Below are 16,387 nucleotides of genomic sequence, written 5' to 3'. Positions count from 1 at the left end.
CAAACCTCAAAATGATTCATGTATGAATCAGTGACGCATGGCTAATTACAGTTTTCAGCCACACAGCCAATAACGTTCACCATGAAATGTGGTGTCTGTTAAATACATCTCTCTGAATTTTTTGTTGGAGAAAGAGTGGTAGGAGATAGGGAGGTTTCAAATTATGGTTTTAAAATGTCTAAATATTTTAGGGAGTTTTACATTATAAATATCTTTCAGGCGAATATTTATCACAAGCATGACATCCTGTTATCAAAACAGAAAAAAAAAGGCCCCAGAGATTTGCCTTAAAAACAAACAAAACAAAATAAAACAGAAACAACTCAAATCCTGAGAATGGACCATATTTTAGAATAAAATGGAAGAAACTAATCGGGACATTAGTTAATATTATTTATGGTTTATATAAATTTTCAAAGAATACTTTATGTCAAATTTTACTTTTCTTATAAACTCCTTTTTCCTATGATTCTAACACAGAACCACACTCAAAAGACAAAAATCTGAAAAGCAGAGTGCCTAGTGAAGTGAAAATTGAATGTCATACTAAGACATTCTAGTTTAGAAAAGATTTCATAATCCATGTTAAAAATTGTTTCTAAATCTGGAGAGGTAGCTGGATTAGGAAAGTGCTACCCCCACCCCCACCTCCTCACACAAGGACTTGAGATCAATCATTAGAACCCATGCAAAAAAGTGTATGGGGTGCAAGCTTGTAATCCCTGCTCTTGTGAGGCAGCCATAGATAGGTTTCTGGATTTATACACCATCCATACTAGCCTAATTGGTGAGCCTCAAGCAAATGAGACAGATGCAAAAGTAACTTTTATTCTCCTGTTGAAATTGCTACCTCTGAGACTTACTGCCTCCATCTGCTAACCTAGGCCTAGTCCTGTGAGCTTCTAGCCTCTAAACAGTCTCATCTAGGCCTAGAATGTTTTCAGCCTCTGGGACTTACTGCTGAATAAGCTCACCCTTTCTCGTACTTTCTAAACTCTGGCTGGCTGGTTCAACTAAGATGTTCTGGCTCAAACTCCTCTCCACACTGACTGATTCAATCTGGCTTCTCTTTTTCTCTCTCTCCTGAATTGTTCTGCTTGAACTCATACTATAACTTTGGCAATCTGTTCTAATCTTCTTGCTCCTTCTGTCTTCACTTATGTCTAGCTTGTTCTGTCTTCATCCTGTCACTATAAAACTCTCCCAGGAAAAGTGACTCCTTATTTTTCCTCTTTTCTCTGTACTGCTCTCTTATAAGTAGCTGCTTCTTCCTCTCTCTTCTCATGAGCACATCCCATTCTGTCAAATCTTTCTCTGATTCATCATTTTTTCTGCCACTCAATTAGACATCACTTTCACACATGGCTGTTTCCTTCTATAAACTAACTTTTTTAGGCTGTGTTTCTCAAAACAAAACTACTGCATGTAGTTTTACACTCTACCTGTCTTTAGCTCCTGGAAGTGATTGCACCATTAGCCCCCACCAGGCTTCCCTTGAATCCTTGGACAAAAGACACATAGTTTGTTCATTTTCAACTTGCCTTAGGACACACTTGCTGAGTGCCACTATCTCCCACCTGGAAAAGTGTGCCCTTATCAATTTTTTATCTCTACCTCTCCCACCTGCCCTAAACTTCAGAGGCTAGTCCCATCTAGCCCTTGCCAAACATCTTTGGCCACTCACCTGTAGTAGTGGCCACAGGCCCCAGCTCCTCCCAAGACACCTGGTTCACTTCTCTCAAAGCATGGCAAAAAACTCCTCCTCTCCTCCTTCCTTGCATCTGTCTCTTCCTTCTGGGACCCAGGAGTTCCAGCTGTACCTTCCATCCAGTAATTGGCTCCTGGCTTTCTTTATTGACAGATCAAGAACCACCTGGAGAACAGGACCTTATTATCAAAAACTGCCCCTACACAAAACAAAGTGGAAGGAATCTGAGGAATGACACCCTCAGGATGATCTCTGACCTCCATATGCATGAGCACACACACAGACACACAGACACAGAGACACACACACACACAAATTCTCTCACATGTACACAATTATGACTACACATACACACATAAAAGAAAAAATCTTTATTTTTGTTGAAATATTTTTTGCTAATACTATCCATCTTTTAAATTTTATTTTATTATTTGATATCCAAAGACTACATTAATAAAAACTTTTAAGTCATCATTAAAAATTTTAATTTGTATCATTTCAGTGGTAAAAGTAATTAATACATTGTTTAACAAATGTTCAGAAGTTTAGAATGATGCACAGTCAAAAGAAAGATTCTCCTAATAAAAGTGCTGTCTCATTCTCCCAAGTGTCCATCAGAATCATTTGTGATTCTCCCAGGAGCTCCCTTGCCAGTGTAAGCATAGATCCTCAATTCTGAAATCAATCAATCAATCAATCAATCAATCAAAGAAAGAAACAAAGAAAACTATCTGGAAACAAAAGGTTAGCCTAACATAAAGTTCTTAGTATACTTGTTTGTTATATCTATGGGTATGTAATAATGTTTGTTGACAGGACTCTATCCCAAGACTACATGAGGAGTATATACCAGATATTATAGGCATATGCTTTTCAACAAACTACAAAGGTTATCAGTGTTGTGTTTGTATTGGTGTGGTTATAGACACCAATAATTGTGTGTGTGTGTGTGTGTATGTGTGTGTGTGTGTGTGTGTGTGTGTATGTGTGTGTGTGTGTTGAGGTTTGGTCTGTTGCTATGTATTGTAATGCTAAAGGCCTCATGGACAAAAGAATCCTTATGTACACAAAGTGATGCTATGTGACCTTGTTCCTTAATTTAAAACTATTTGTTGAATAAAGATGCCAAAAGCCTATACCGGGGCAGAAGAGAGGCATGCGGAGTTTTGGTTCCTGGACTTTGGGGTCTGAGGCAGGAGACTGAGAGGAATGAGGAAGAAGGTAGAGAGAGGAGACTATACCACGGGGTAGATGAGTCATGAAAACATGCCCATGAGGGCTGGCTAATTGGAGTTAAGAACAGTCCAAATGGAACATGGCAAGTTATAACTCAGGGTTGTTGATAGGGAAGTAGATACTAATAGCTTAGAGGGTAGATATGTGTCTAGCTTTAGTGCTGATTAAGGCCTATTGTAAATATAAAAGTTGTGTGTCTTTTATCTGAGAACTGAATGATGTAAGGCATGGCAGAAACCCCAGACTGAGATTAAATATTTACAACAATATGTGTATGTGTGTGTGTGCAATACCTAATTCCTTACACAAATACAATTGGATATTATTCATACACTGTCTGACAACTACATTTATGAACTAATTTAGCCATTTCCCTTAAGACTGTACTGTGACCTCTGTGACCTTTCACGTTATGTCCTATAACCTTTTCACTAACATGACTCCTGATTATTCTTCCATAATGCCAAACTGGTTTGTATCTTAAAGATGTACTCACCGCTCCCTCTGAAGTTTTCTTCCACAAGTTTTCACATGGAATTGTACCCTCAGTTCTTCAAAATTGTATGTCTACAGACAGGCCTTGGTTCAAATGGCACCTCTTCTGAGAGGCCTTCTCTAATTACCCTATCTCAACAACTACTGGACTATTCTTTGCCATATCTGTGGGTTGTCTTCTTAACTGTTGATGGATGTGGGAGGGCCCAGCTCACTGTGGGCAGTGCCATCCCTGGACAGGTAGGAATAGGCCATATAAGAAAAGGAGTTAAGCAAGTCAAGGAAAGGAATGCAGTAAGTTATCTATGTTTTGGTTCTTGCCTCCAGCTTTGGCTTCCCTCCATCATGGAGGAAATCTGTAACCTGTGAGCTGAAACAAACCCTTTTGTTCCTGGTGTTTATCTCAGCAACAGGCAGCACACTAAAATAGTCCTCTACTAAAGAAATACAGCTTTTTAATTTTAAGAAAATGTTTTTTAATGGATTTTTAAGTCTGAGAATGATATAATGTCTTTAGTGCTGCAGTGAACCGGGGGCCATGTGTTTGGATGCAGCATTTCTTGAAAGAGAGTGATGAGAAATCGCAGCTTATCTCTGGCCACCCTAGTGGGATCACAGCTTGGACACTGTGCTGAGTTTTATGTACCGTATGTTCTAGGTAACTGGGAGATGATTGCAGAAGATGGCAGGAAGAAGGATTAAGTGTGATTATTTATGATGCATAGTTAGAAAGAGAAAGCATGCATATGTTCTCGAACTATAGGGAATAGACTGATCTCTTAAATATTTAATGAGCAAAGCCACCCAAGCAATCCATTTAACTTGGAAAAGCAAAAGAATAAATAAGATGAAGTGATAGAAAAATAGAAGAAAATTTAGATAATATTTAAGATGTCATCAGATGGTTCTTGTTCTTGCTAGCAAGCAGATTTTTTTTTTCAACAGCCAGAAAAGCTCCATGATTGCAAGTGGAGGTTTGTGAAGGAAACACTTCAAGACAGATGATTGCGCCAGTCTCTCTATACGTCATATGATAAAAGATAAAACATTGCTTTCCTTGTCTTAGGATATTTTTGGATTACACACACACACACACACACACACACACACAAAATTTTTTTCAAATAAATCTCCTCATAATGCTTGTCTGAAAGTCTAGTTTATGACCTGTAACATATGGCTGAAATGAATTATGCAGAAGGTTGAACTCTGACTGCTAATGACCACTTAGTTTTGAGAGTGTTTCCATAGTAAAGATTTCTTTGTAGGTCCTCTGAGCTTGAGGAGGATGCTCTTAGCACAATAGTGTATGAAATCCAGGCTCCCTACATGGGAGGGGGATCTGTATTTCTTATAGTGGAAGATTACCAGGAAGTTGTCTGTGCTCCTTTGCTTTAGGGCTTTGTTTAATACTATAAAGGCTCTTCTCGTTCTTACAGTATTTGAGTCCAGTGGCTATAGCATGGCTGTGGCCCCGTACTTCCTCCTTGACTTCCTTTGAGGAGCTTGCTTCTCAGAGCTTACACCGTCTTTGCAGGAGACACAGGAGAAGCAGAATGATTAATAGTGACTACAGTTTTAAGTGAAGCTGTTTTTGCAGAAGTGTTATGGCAGTGCAAATCACAGAACTCTTACACACACACACACACACACACACACACACACAAAGTCTTCTAGGTCTACAGATTAGCTAGATCTCTGCTTTCCCTCCCCCTCCACCCATGAAGCATTTGCATTTCTGTAGATCATGAGAAAAAAAATGAACATATCTTCAGCAGTATTTTTCTCTAAGTCTCCTTCCCCATCTCTTGATCTTTTTCCTACCTCCCCTACGCACAACAGAGTTTCAAGGGTTCCTGTTTCCCAGAGTAACTGTTTGATTTGTATGTCTTAGTGAAGATTTTAGAAAGGAAAATCTCTATTAATTGTTCCTATGATAAAGATACAAGGGTAAAGTAAAGTGGCAAGCAGTTGGAAGACGCATGCACACACTACTTGGTACCTATCTAATTCATTTTGGAACTATTTTTACTTTATTAGTCTTCATGATATGGTTGTAAGCAGATCTCTTTTGGTGCCCTGTCCTCTTACTTCCAATGGTATGGCTTCTATTTCTAATGTCTGTGTCCACTGAGGCTACTCTGTCTACTCATATGCATGCCTGACAACTCAGAACTTACCCCCACCCCAGCAACCCCTCCCCACAAAGCAGCCCTGACAGACTGATGGGAATTAGTATGTCAACAGCCCAGGTCTTTAGCTTCCCTGGTTAGACAACTCAACTAAATATTGCTTTCCGAGATTCCCCAGGAGGACTGAGCTACAGTTGTTACTACAAGTAACATGGTGGACAGGGCACTTGTTTCATTTTGTTCGTTTTGGTTTTTTCATGTCTTTCCCTTCCCTATTTTACTTTCCCATTCTTTTTGTGGTGTTTCCTGTAATTGTCTGTGCAATAAGCAACTCTATGTTGAATATCTGCCTCAGGACCAGCTTTTGGAAAAACCCAAACTCTAGTGATTATTCAGTCAGTTTGCAGATTAGATTGTAACCTTTCAGTTGATTGTCTTTGTACTTAGAAGTTTGGGATCCAAGGCCAGTGCCTTGTCTTAAGTGTTCTTTACAGATGTATGTATTGCTGATGGTCAGAGCTGACTTTTAACCCAGAAACATCCACAGCTGAATGCTTATTTTCATATCACTGTGCTAATATTATGCTGTCTGCCAATGCTATAACCATCATGAGTATAACTATATTAAATATATTCACAGTCATCTCTAAGTAGGAAATGTAATGACTATAGTTGATACTACCTCAGGAGGGGTTTAAGTGTTGATATTTTCCACGTCATATGGCCCAGTGACTTCATTCCATGTTTACTTTCGCACTGTTCTGCACAGTAGACACATGTGGTAAAATTGCTCATGCTAATCAGCTTGACAAAATGCTGGAACTGGTAAGCCAACTCTATGCTCATGAAAGTTACAAAGAACTATACTATGCAAAATAACCCCAAACTGACAGAATCAGATTTTTGGAAGCCTGGAGGGGGCTTTAATCCCTATGCACAAAATTAGTCTGTATACATATTGACCTGCATTCTTGCTATTTTAACTGTAATTCTTTTCAATTTCATCCTAATTCACAATTCTCTTAGTGTCTTAGTGTTGTAGGCATAATTTGACCATAATCCAGTGTGACATTCTCTGAGAGTCAAGGTTGCAAAGACATCAGGATATTTTAACAGGATGCTGTGTTCACTTTGCTACTCTTTATGGGGTTCAACTTCAGAAAGGATGAGAGATCTGAGACTTACTGCAGTTCCCCACATGTAAGGAAAGAAAAGCAAGGGGGAAAGAATGCTGGGCTGTAGATATTTTAGAGTTTGTTCAAGCATTACTGCTCATTGATTCACTTTCAAAACATTAATGACTAGCAAATACCTTTTTTTCCTTGTACTCAGATTATTGAAAGAAAGAAAGAAAAAGGAGTGGGACATATCTAAGAAGAAAGGGCAATGTGTGGTCATATAGCCCCACTAATCTGCACGATCATGTGACAATTGTTACAGTGCTCTACAATTTGCAACTGCATTTTTTTTTTGTTAAAATTGTGTGTTTTATTTTCCCTCAAACATTACTAAACCCAGAACATGTTTAAGTTCAGAACTGGCGAAGACAACGATTTTTTTTTCCAGCATTCACATGGCATCTGGTATGGAATATATTGAGGAAATGATTTGGAATTAAAATGAAAAAGAGCAAGCATAAAAGACCCTTGGTGATAAAAGATGAGTTTAATTGATATGCATGAGATAGGAAGAACAGAGGAAGGTCATCTCTAGTTATCATTCAATTATTCAAAACTTATTTACTATGTTTGCCTCCTTGTTTCACCCTCCCTCGGTGTAAAAAATACTGTAGCCAAATAAAAATCTACTTCTGCAAGGTCTTGTATCCCAGTGGAACAGTAAGACAATAAAAAACACAAATAAACAACTTGCATTGATTTGTTCCAAGAGCCTACTTGAAAACTATTACAAAGGCAGAGGATAAAGGCAGAAAGAAGGCACAGAAAGATTGTGATGGGATTTTGTTAGGATGTCAGGGGAGGTCAAGGGTAGTCATATCCTGGATTAAGTAGGGACTTTGGGGACGTGTTCTGGGAAAAATACAAAAGTCTTAATCAAGAAGATGCAGGAGAAGGGAAAGCAAGTGCAGCAGTTAGCTCTTTTCGGATGAAAGCAAGGAAACGTACTGAGCAGGCTTTCATTTTAAGAGAAAAACAGTCATGTTTCTTTTTCCATTTGTTAACAGCTAAAGATTGTGTTATTTATGACAAACCTTTCAAAGGGGAGACTTACCTTAGGTACTCTAAGAATTGGTGTTACTGTCATTTGGCTTATGATTGGTACAGCGTAGTCTAGTGCTCTTCGCCTATTGGCTCCTGCGATTGTCTCCAGATGAGAAGCCATCTTGGCTCCCGCCCCTTACCGCAGGTTGCTGTGGGGATTGTAGTTCGTCCGGTTTGGGCCTGCGGTAGGACTTTTCCAGTCAGCTCCCAGGTCCACCCCAGTGGGGACAAGCTCAGGCGGCACTCCTGTCCCGCGCTCCCGCCCTCTTGCCTTTCATTCCAGCCGCCAAGATCTTGGAAGGTAGGGGCGCGGGAGCCAAGCCCAAGTGGAGCAGAATGTGGGGCGCGGGCTGGGTTTCCATGCGCGTCTGGTCAGTGCCCCCGCGGGGCGGGGACAGGCCAGCACCGCTCGCCTGATGGTGGCCGTCTGTCAGGAGGACTTGCCCACCTGACGAGACTTCTCGGGATGGACCCAGGCGCCCCAGCTCTCGAGCACACGTCCTAGCTTCAGCCCGCCCCTCGGGGTAAACTGAGGCACCGGGTCGCGACAGCAGGTCCACAGGTCCCATTGTGGCTACTTTTGAATAGCTCATTACTTCCATAGACAAATGGCTGGAACTCCTGACCCAAACCAGGTCTGTGTTAAACAGACACCTCGCTTAAGGTATCCCAAAAGGTTTGAACAGGTAGTAAGGCAGCTGTAGAACAGGGCTCACGGAGGACAATGTTTTTGGGAAAGAATTTGCATTTTGATAAGTTTAAACCTTACAATAAAGAAAAATAAAAAAAAAAAAACCACATCAATTCACTGTGGTGCAAGAAGTCGTCACTGGTTGGACCCTGTGCCTTCGTGGTTTTTAATTTTAGTTTTACACTCGGGGATTGAAAGCTGTAACCGATTGTGGAAGAAAGGAGGCAGGTTCCTGGAACTTAGGCCACCTTTGCTTCTGCCATACGACCCCAGCTCAGCGGTCCTCACGTGGATAAAAACCAGCCTAACGCTCCCTGCTCTAGTGGACCAGAGAAGCTGTTTGCAGCTGTAATCAACACTGAGGCCAGGCTCCCGAAAGTTTGTCATTTGAAAACTGCTTATTTTCGGTCTCAGAAATGTGCTGAAAATATCCAGCGGTTGTTTTAGAGCAACACTAATTTGGGATAGGCCTGTTCTGCTAAGGGCAGCCCTAAGAGCACTTGTGCTTAAGCTGATTGTACCTGAAAGCTCCTTTTTCAGGCTCCATTTTAAGGCTCAGGACCTTGACTGCGGAGGGTTCTGGGATATGTAGTCCCGCCTATTGCATAACCAGCCTGGTTCTTCAGCTACCAATGTGCCATTTGGCCCGACGAGATGTCTTCTGGGAACTGAAGTCTCACTACAAGGGTCCCCGGGAGGTAACCCCCCTTCCCTTAGAACTACGACTCCCACATGCCCTGCCTTCTTGGCTGCCTTCTTTGTCCACCTGCTTAATTATGCTAAGAGTAAGAGAAAATGTTTAGTAAAGATTTCCCGCACCTCTTTTTTTTTTTTTCTGGTTGCTAATGCTATTCAAAGTATTGAATATGAGTTTTTTTGTTAAAGCGTGTTTACATGGTCTCCAAATCATTCTGTAGCTCCCATAATAAAAAGCTTGAAAAGAAGGCTGTTCATGGTTTCACAGCCGTATTAAAATTGGGCTATTTTATTGCATATTAGATTCAGTTCTAATTTAATCTCCTTTAAAGCAATATAGTAGAGATAACCAATTTTTTTCTACTCGTCAAACTGATCAGGGGAAGAAAGTTAGGAAAGTTAAGTAACTTTTAAAAGTTAAGCCACCTGGGTAATAGAAGTAATGAAATTGTAGCACCTTCTGTTTGAGAGTCTCTGTCTAGCAAAAGACCCTACCTCACAGAACTCAGAGACTCTGGCCTATGAGACTACAGAATACAAAACCTTTCAGTTACACAATGGTGCTTCTGTAATTAGACACTAAATGCTAGTGTTACAAAACCTTTTGAGATTACTTAAGTCCAGTGCAAAGATATTTCAGAACAATTACTGAGAATAAAGGTTTCAAAAATGTTAGCTATATATAGCTTGAATGCACCTTAATTTCAGCGATGAGGAAACTGGTCCCTGTGAGGCAGAGTAGTTTGTCTGAGGTCACACAGCTAGTTTTATCTGAAATGAAATTACTCCCCAGCATCATACTTCCAACAGCAATAAGCTATCAGGAATGGCAGACCGGTAGCTATTTAGATAATGTTATCCTCCCCCGTTCCCAAGATTTGTTCTTTATAGGCCACACACTAAGGCCAGTTGTTGTAAAGTCTCTTTTCTAGCTAGAAAAGTTTTCCTATTTCATTAATTCAACAGATGTTTTCCTGAGCATCTTTGTGTGCTTGTCTCCTTAGGTGCATGAGACTTTAAATGAAAGTACCCAGCGTGCTAGAGCTGGAAGGACTTAGGGATCATCTCCATCACTTACATTTTAGAAGCAAGTCAGCCAGCAGTCTTTCTCTCATGCCTTGGGTCAAAGGGAAGTGGGTTTCCTGAGGCTTCCTGGAGCTGTTTGTTACCATAAGGGCAGTGCTTGCCTCCTCCTGGTGTTCTCACCCCACGTCATTCCTGTAAATATCTGGTGGCATGCATTATGGATGCTTTTGTGTTCTTATCTTAATTTGTATGTTCAGCTTCAATATGTTCCATTTCTATTTTTGGCATTAGTTTTGTTGTTTTGGTTCCCAATCCTTTTTTTTTTTCCTGTTCCTCCAGAGATGAGAAAATGAGGCTTTGATGCTGTTTTTACATTCACAGATATCACAATCTAACACTTTGATATAAGGTATTGGAAATGTACACGTGACGTGTATGTTACACACAACTTTGGTTTAAGAAGACACAGGGCCCTTCAGTTATGTATTCACAGATATGTAAGCAAGCACCTCTCACCTTTCCCGTGTGAGAGATGATTTCTGGATAATTAGGTAATGACATAACAGCTTTCTAAATTGTTGGCCAAACTCTGTAAATTATTAGCTAAACATTCGGAACAAGTCGCTATGCACGAAGTTCTCCTCATCAACCTCTGTGACCTCTAGCGCTCGCTGAGAAGACGTTTGTGGACTTGCATTCATTAGCACTCAGATCCCTGCTCCCATAGCCTTTCCTTCCATCTCAATTATCTCTTTTAATGTAGAAATGCAGCTTTGAAATGTAAGATATAGGGCTATGTTACTTTTAACATGAACATGGAAGAGAGAAATCACAGCCTCTGAGGTCATCTACCAAGGGCTCTGTATCTATGGATGTGCCCACATCTTTGACTTCTCATATGAAACAACAATCCAGATAAAGGCAATAGATATCAGTCACATGGCATCCTGGCATTCAAATGCCAGCTCTTTGAGGCTTCTGTCTGCTCGAAATAGTCTGTAGCAGATAGATAAATGATATGCCTTATTTTGTCATTGTTAATGTAAACTTGGTATGTGAAAATACAATGATTTTTGTATTTGTCCTCTTGGAGTAAGAAAGGTGGGCCATAATATTTAAAATGCAAAGTTTTGTCACTCCTGAAAACCCATCTTGTCAGCCTGGTGACATTCTTATGGTCAGGGAGATGGTAAAGGTTTTATACAAGAACTGCCTGCTGAGAAGCCTCTGACCCATGATTCCATGTAGGTATTAAACTTAGACTGGAAAACAGCTGACTTATGTCAGTGAAGCCTTTTGTCTACCTGTAGAATGGAAGAGAACCCTGGCCAAGGAGCATCAGGTTAAATTCAGGCAATTGTCCTCTAGCTTGGGAGTGATTCAGGGGCAATGACTAGTGACTTGTTTCTAAAGTTGATAGTAGTGATAAAGACATCATTTTCTGTTACTCAGTGACAGATAGAGAAAGAGAAGCAAATGAGGGTCTGAGCCAAAGGGAGGAGGTAGGGTCAGGCAGGTAAAGGAGAAGTGGAGGTCAGTCCTAAACATTGAAACAGCTTGCTCTGGCTTCTCTAGGCTCTCCACTATGGGCCAGTAACAGAGAGCAATGACTGACTGACAGGGAGGTGATCGTGGCACTGAGTGGTGGCATTATCATCTAGGTACAGGTGAGGGAAAGCAGAAAGAGAAGCAGGGAGTGTTGGGATTTGGTGAACATAAAGGAGGTTTGGACACCCAAATGACATTCCGTGACTGAAGAGGGTGACAAAGTGAGGTTACATAGACCAGCACAGAGGATTGTGGTGACTAGTTTCTGTCAATGTGACACAAATAGTGCTATCTTCCCCATGGTGCTTATCACAGTAATAGAGACAACATAAGACAATGATGTTATACACAGTCCAGCATCTACAAGAGCCTTGAACTTCCTTCAAATGGAACTTGGGAAACCACTTAGCAGTCAAGTGGGGAAATAAAATGTTTGCATATTTTTGGAAGTATAGATCCAGTGTTCATAGTAAATCAGTGACAAGCAGTAGTCAGTGTGGAAAACACCTACAACTGTGCTTGCTGAATACACATACACAATTTATTATACACATACATACATACATACATACATACACATATATACAACTCATTATACACACCTATATATAATTCATTATACACACAAATACAATTCAATATATACATATATAATTTGTTATATACACATACATATAATTCATTACACACATATATAATTCATTATACACACATTTATTATATATACGTATGCACTCGTATATAATTCATTACAGAAATATTTGCTATAAATACACATATATAACTTATGATGCACACATATGTCATTATACACACATCTATATAATTCATTATACAAACAAAATATATTTAATTTATCTTACAAACACACACACACACACACACACACACAGAAGAAAAGTAGAAGCCTGCTATTAGGAAGACAGGTTTTCTGGTCTACTCCAGATGTAGATGATGTGCAGGTAATCACTTAAGTTCGTTAGTGTAGCATCCATGTCTTATCTAGAAGGCATATGTCCGTAGGACCCATTCTTTTCTCCATACCCTCTCTTCTGAGATGTCCTTTGAGCTGTGAAGGAGTTATAGACACATCTGTGTTTCTTGGATGTTAGTGTGCAACCATGTGTCCTGCTGATTTAAGAATGTAGCCTCTGATTTGGTAGATCTGGAACGGACCAGAAAACCTGTCTTCCTAATAGACTGTTGATGCTGCTTCATGGACTATACTCTGAATAGCAAGCATTTAAGCAGTTCTTAGTGTGTCTATGTGAGAGTCGAGATGAGAGTAGGTAAGAGAATGAGAACAGGTAAGATGATGTGTGTATGTTCATGAACATATGAATTGCATATGTGTGTGACAGTGTATAATGAATTATATATATGTGTGTGTGTTTAATGAATTATATATATATGTGTATGTAAATGAATTATATGTGTGTATGTGTATAATGAATTATATATATGTATAATGAAGAATATATATATGTATATATATATTTACATACGTACATATATTTGATCTGCGATAAAGAAGCAGAGAAAAAACACTGGCAATGGTGTGAGTGGACCCTTTGAAACCTCACTCACAGGGACACATCTCCAACAAGCCACACCTCCTATTTTTTCTCTGAATAAAGGGTTTTATTTTTTAATGTCGGCCCTGCTCTCTGTGTGACACTGGGTAAAGTATTATAGTCTCTTTCAACCTAAAATTTAACGTAACTCATAGAAAATGTTTGACTCAGTTGCTGTCTTCAGTATACAGAAGCTATTCATTTTGCTCTTATTATTCATAGTAAGAAAAAAAAATCACAAACAGAGCATGGTGGCATGCACCTGTAGTCTCAATCCTCAACATGTAGAGATAAGAGGATCATGAGTTCAAGGCCAGTATGGGCCCCAGAGTGAGTTATAAGCCAACCTGGACTACCAAGTATGACACTGTCTGAAAAAAGTCAACTAACCAAAAATAAATAAATAAAATCACAATGTTGTGCATTCTCTTTCATGCTTCCTTGTCATCATATTTTGAATATTGAACGGAATCTCCAATTCTACTGTTTTACCTTATATGTCACATGCCGTGTCTGGAAGTTCTCCAACCATTTGTATATACTTAAACCTTATTGGTGCAGAAGAATTGAAATATCTTTTCCTCATTCATCCTAGGCTCATGGGCAAGGGACTCCCCTTCCTCTCCACCCCTTCCCCCCCAACAAAAGACAGGTGAACAACTTTTGAAAAGTATGCAAATTTATGTAGTATAAGGTTTAGATTACATGGAGTCCTTATGAAGCAATGACAACTTGAAGATGGGTAACGGTGTCTCTTGGTGCTAGCATTGCTGAAGTAGATTGAGTCACAGTGAGTAGGATCAGATCAAAACAGTGGGGTGTAATGTTGATAGCCTGAAGGAAGTAGAAGGCCTGTTAGGTCTGATTCTTCACCATGACCCCATTGTCTTCAAAGACAAGGATGTGTCTTTCCTCCAGCCACAGGAAGGTCAGTTCTCATGAGGGTTTTTTGACCTGTTTCATGGGAAGGTTGAAAATCCTTCCTAGATTTTATAATCTGTTTCAGGGAAGGAGGGAAAAGTAACAATAAAACATTGTTTCTGGTATTTTCCTCTGGTAGCAGTCTCTACATCCCACCATGGGCAGATAGTTGTAGTTCAGACTGTGCAGTTGAGTCTCTCTGAATTCAATGAGAAAAAATCCAAGGTCCTTAAAGGAACATACTTAAGTTAAAGCTCCATTATTAAGAAGGGAATTCGAGGCATTCAAATGAACATTTCTTCCTCCTTTCTATAATATTAATCTGTTTGTATTGCTTTCTAATAAGTGCTTTTCAGTGTTGGCTAATATTAGATTCCCCCATCCCTGTCAGGGACTGGTCAATCTTCTGTGCAGACAGATCCATGCAGATTGGCTAAGGGGGCAGGTGCTGCTCTTTTCCTTTTTGACCTTTCTCAAGGGATTCAAATGATGTAGTTCTGGAAGGAGAGTCTAGAAAGTAGCATTTGAAGGCTGTGGGAGGGAAAGATATGAGATGTCTCACCCAAGGCTCTCCCGGAACTAGATGAATAACTCCAGATTGTGTCCTGGGCTCCATCCTCTGTCCACTCACAGTAGCACCTTCCTCCCCACCCATGTTGTGTCCCTAGCTTTGCTTACACAAGTCATGATTCTCCTTACGGGGACTCTCAGGTTGGGTTCTCTTCCTGGTATTTAGTTTATTTCATTCTTCATAACTGGAAGTAAAAAAGCAAAATCAATAAATTCATTAAAGCCATCTTAAAAATTTTCTGAACCCACAAGAGTGCTGCACAGCAGTCTAAAGGACTGTTCAGAAAAAAAAATGCAAGCTCTCTTTCTAATGGCATTCTTTGTTTCTGGTGCAGTTGTCTGGAATGCACAGCTTCCTTGGAGCTGCTGTTTGGACGTCTGGTTCCTTTTCTTAAATAATTACCCCCATTTCCATTGGCAGATTAATTAAGATAATTTGATTAAATCCCTTTTATTTTCCGAATCATTTATATTGTAGAGACTGGGGAGGAAGAAAACTTCCTCTACACACTTAGGTCCTGCTTCTAGGGCCCTAAAAATGTACATAGGGCGAAATTGAAGAAGGGTTTTGTTTTTTTATTGTATGTGCTCATGGAGGACTTCAGAGAAGGAACACTTGGAAGAGGAGGGTAGTGCTGGGCTTGCTTATCTTCTGGAGTTAGAGCAGAGGAAGGAAGAGCTGACAGGGTCTGTCTTCTGGAGTAGACATGGATGGGAGGGTGAGCTGAGAGAAGATGCCTGAGGAAATAGACGGGAAATGAAGGCTGTTTTGTAAGGTTTGCTGTGCACACAGTTGCTCTCCTTTTCTTAAGGAGAGGGAATTCTTTTACCAACACATCTACTTCACAAAGGGAATTTATTCCTGGCTTTCACCTTGCAGAAGAGGTATTGAAAAGAGTCCTCCTTCCCCAGGCTGCATGCAGTTTAACTGCCATCACACAAGATAGCCTCTTTTCCAAGGTGGCATGTTTAGGGGAGGCAGACTCTGATCACTGCCAGACTCTTCCTATTGAAAAGCATTTCCTTCCCCATAGAAATCGTGCAAACTTATGTTTGAATATTTATATTTAAAACCTTATCAAGCGCCTAGGAGTATTCTTGGCCTGAATATATATTAACCAACATTGTAATTTTATTTGCCAGCATTTGCTGAGTCTCTCTACTCTGTAGGTGGCTATTTTAAAATGTAGTAGCTTTATTTGCCTGGTGTGTGGTGTGTTGACTCCACAGAGAGAGAAAGGAAAATTCAGGAAGAAGAATGTTGGTGCCATTGGGCTTGATAAGGTTAAATAACATTAAATACATTTTTAAGAGTCATGGAATTTTTAGAGTTATGGTTATGTTTTCTGTTAATGACTAATTAAGCATGAGTTAAGTATGAATGCAGGAGGAAATTGAGAAAGAGAGAAGGAAGGTATTGTATTATAGAAATTGTTGTATTCTGGAAAGTAAGGACAAGTTCTAAGTCTGTCTGGTTATTAGCACACACTCCCCCTTTCTTCTTTCTTCCTTCCTTCCTTCCTTTCTTCCTTCCTTCCTCCCTCCCTCCCTCCCTCCCTCCCTCCCTC

At 40.0% G+C, this 16,387-nt stretch overlaps 1 protein-coding gene across 1 annotated transcript in view; it reads left to right on the top strand.

The window, feature by feature from the left end:
* The first annotated feature begins 7,952 nt into the window (after nt 1-7,952).
* Nucleotides 7,953-16,387, top strand: part of Fhit (fragile histidine triad) — a 1,358,514-nt gene continuing 1,350,079 nt past the window's right edge. The window contains exon 1 of the mRNA XM_028787201.1: nt 7,953-8,094. The gene's annotated coding sequence lies outside the window, so the exon portion shown is untranslated. The remainder of the gene's footprint in view (nt 8,095-16,387) is intronic.

The sequence above is a fragment of the Grammomys surdaster genome, unplaced genomic scaffold, assembly GCF_004785775.1.
Source record: "Grammomys surdaster isolate TR1022 unplaced genomic scaffold, NIH_TR_1.0 125614, whole genome shotgun sequence".
Lineage (NCBI taxonomy): Eukaryota > Metazoa > Chordata > Mammalia > Rodentia > Muridae > Grammomys > Grammomys surdaster.
The sequence above is the reverse complement of the archived record's forward strand: the minus strand, read 5'-3'. Positions and strand labels throughout refer to the sequence as shown.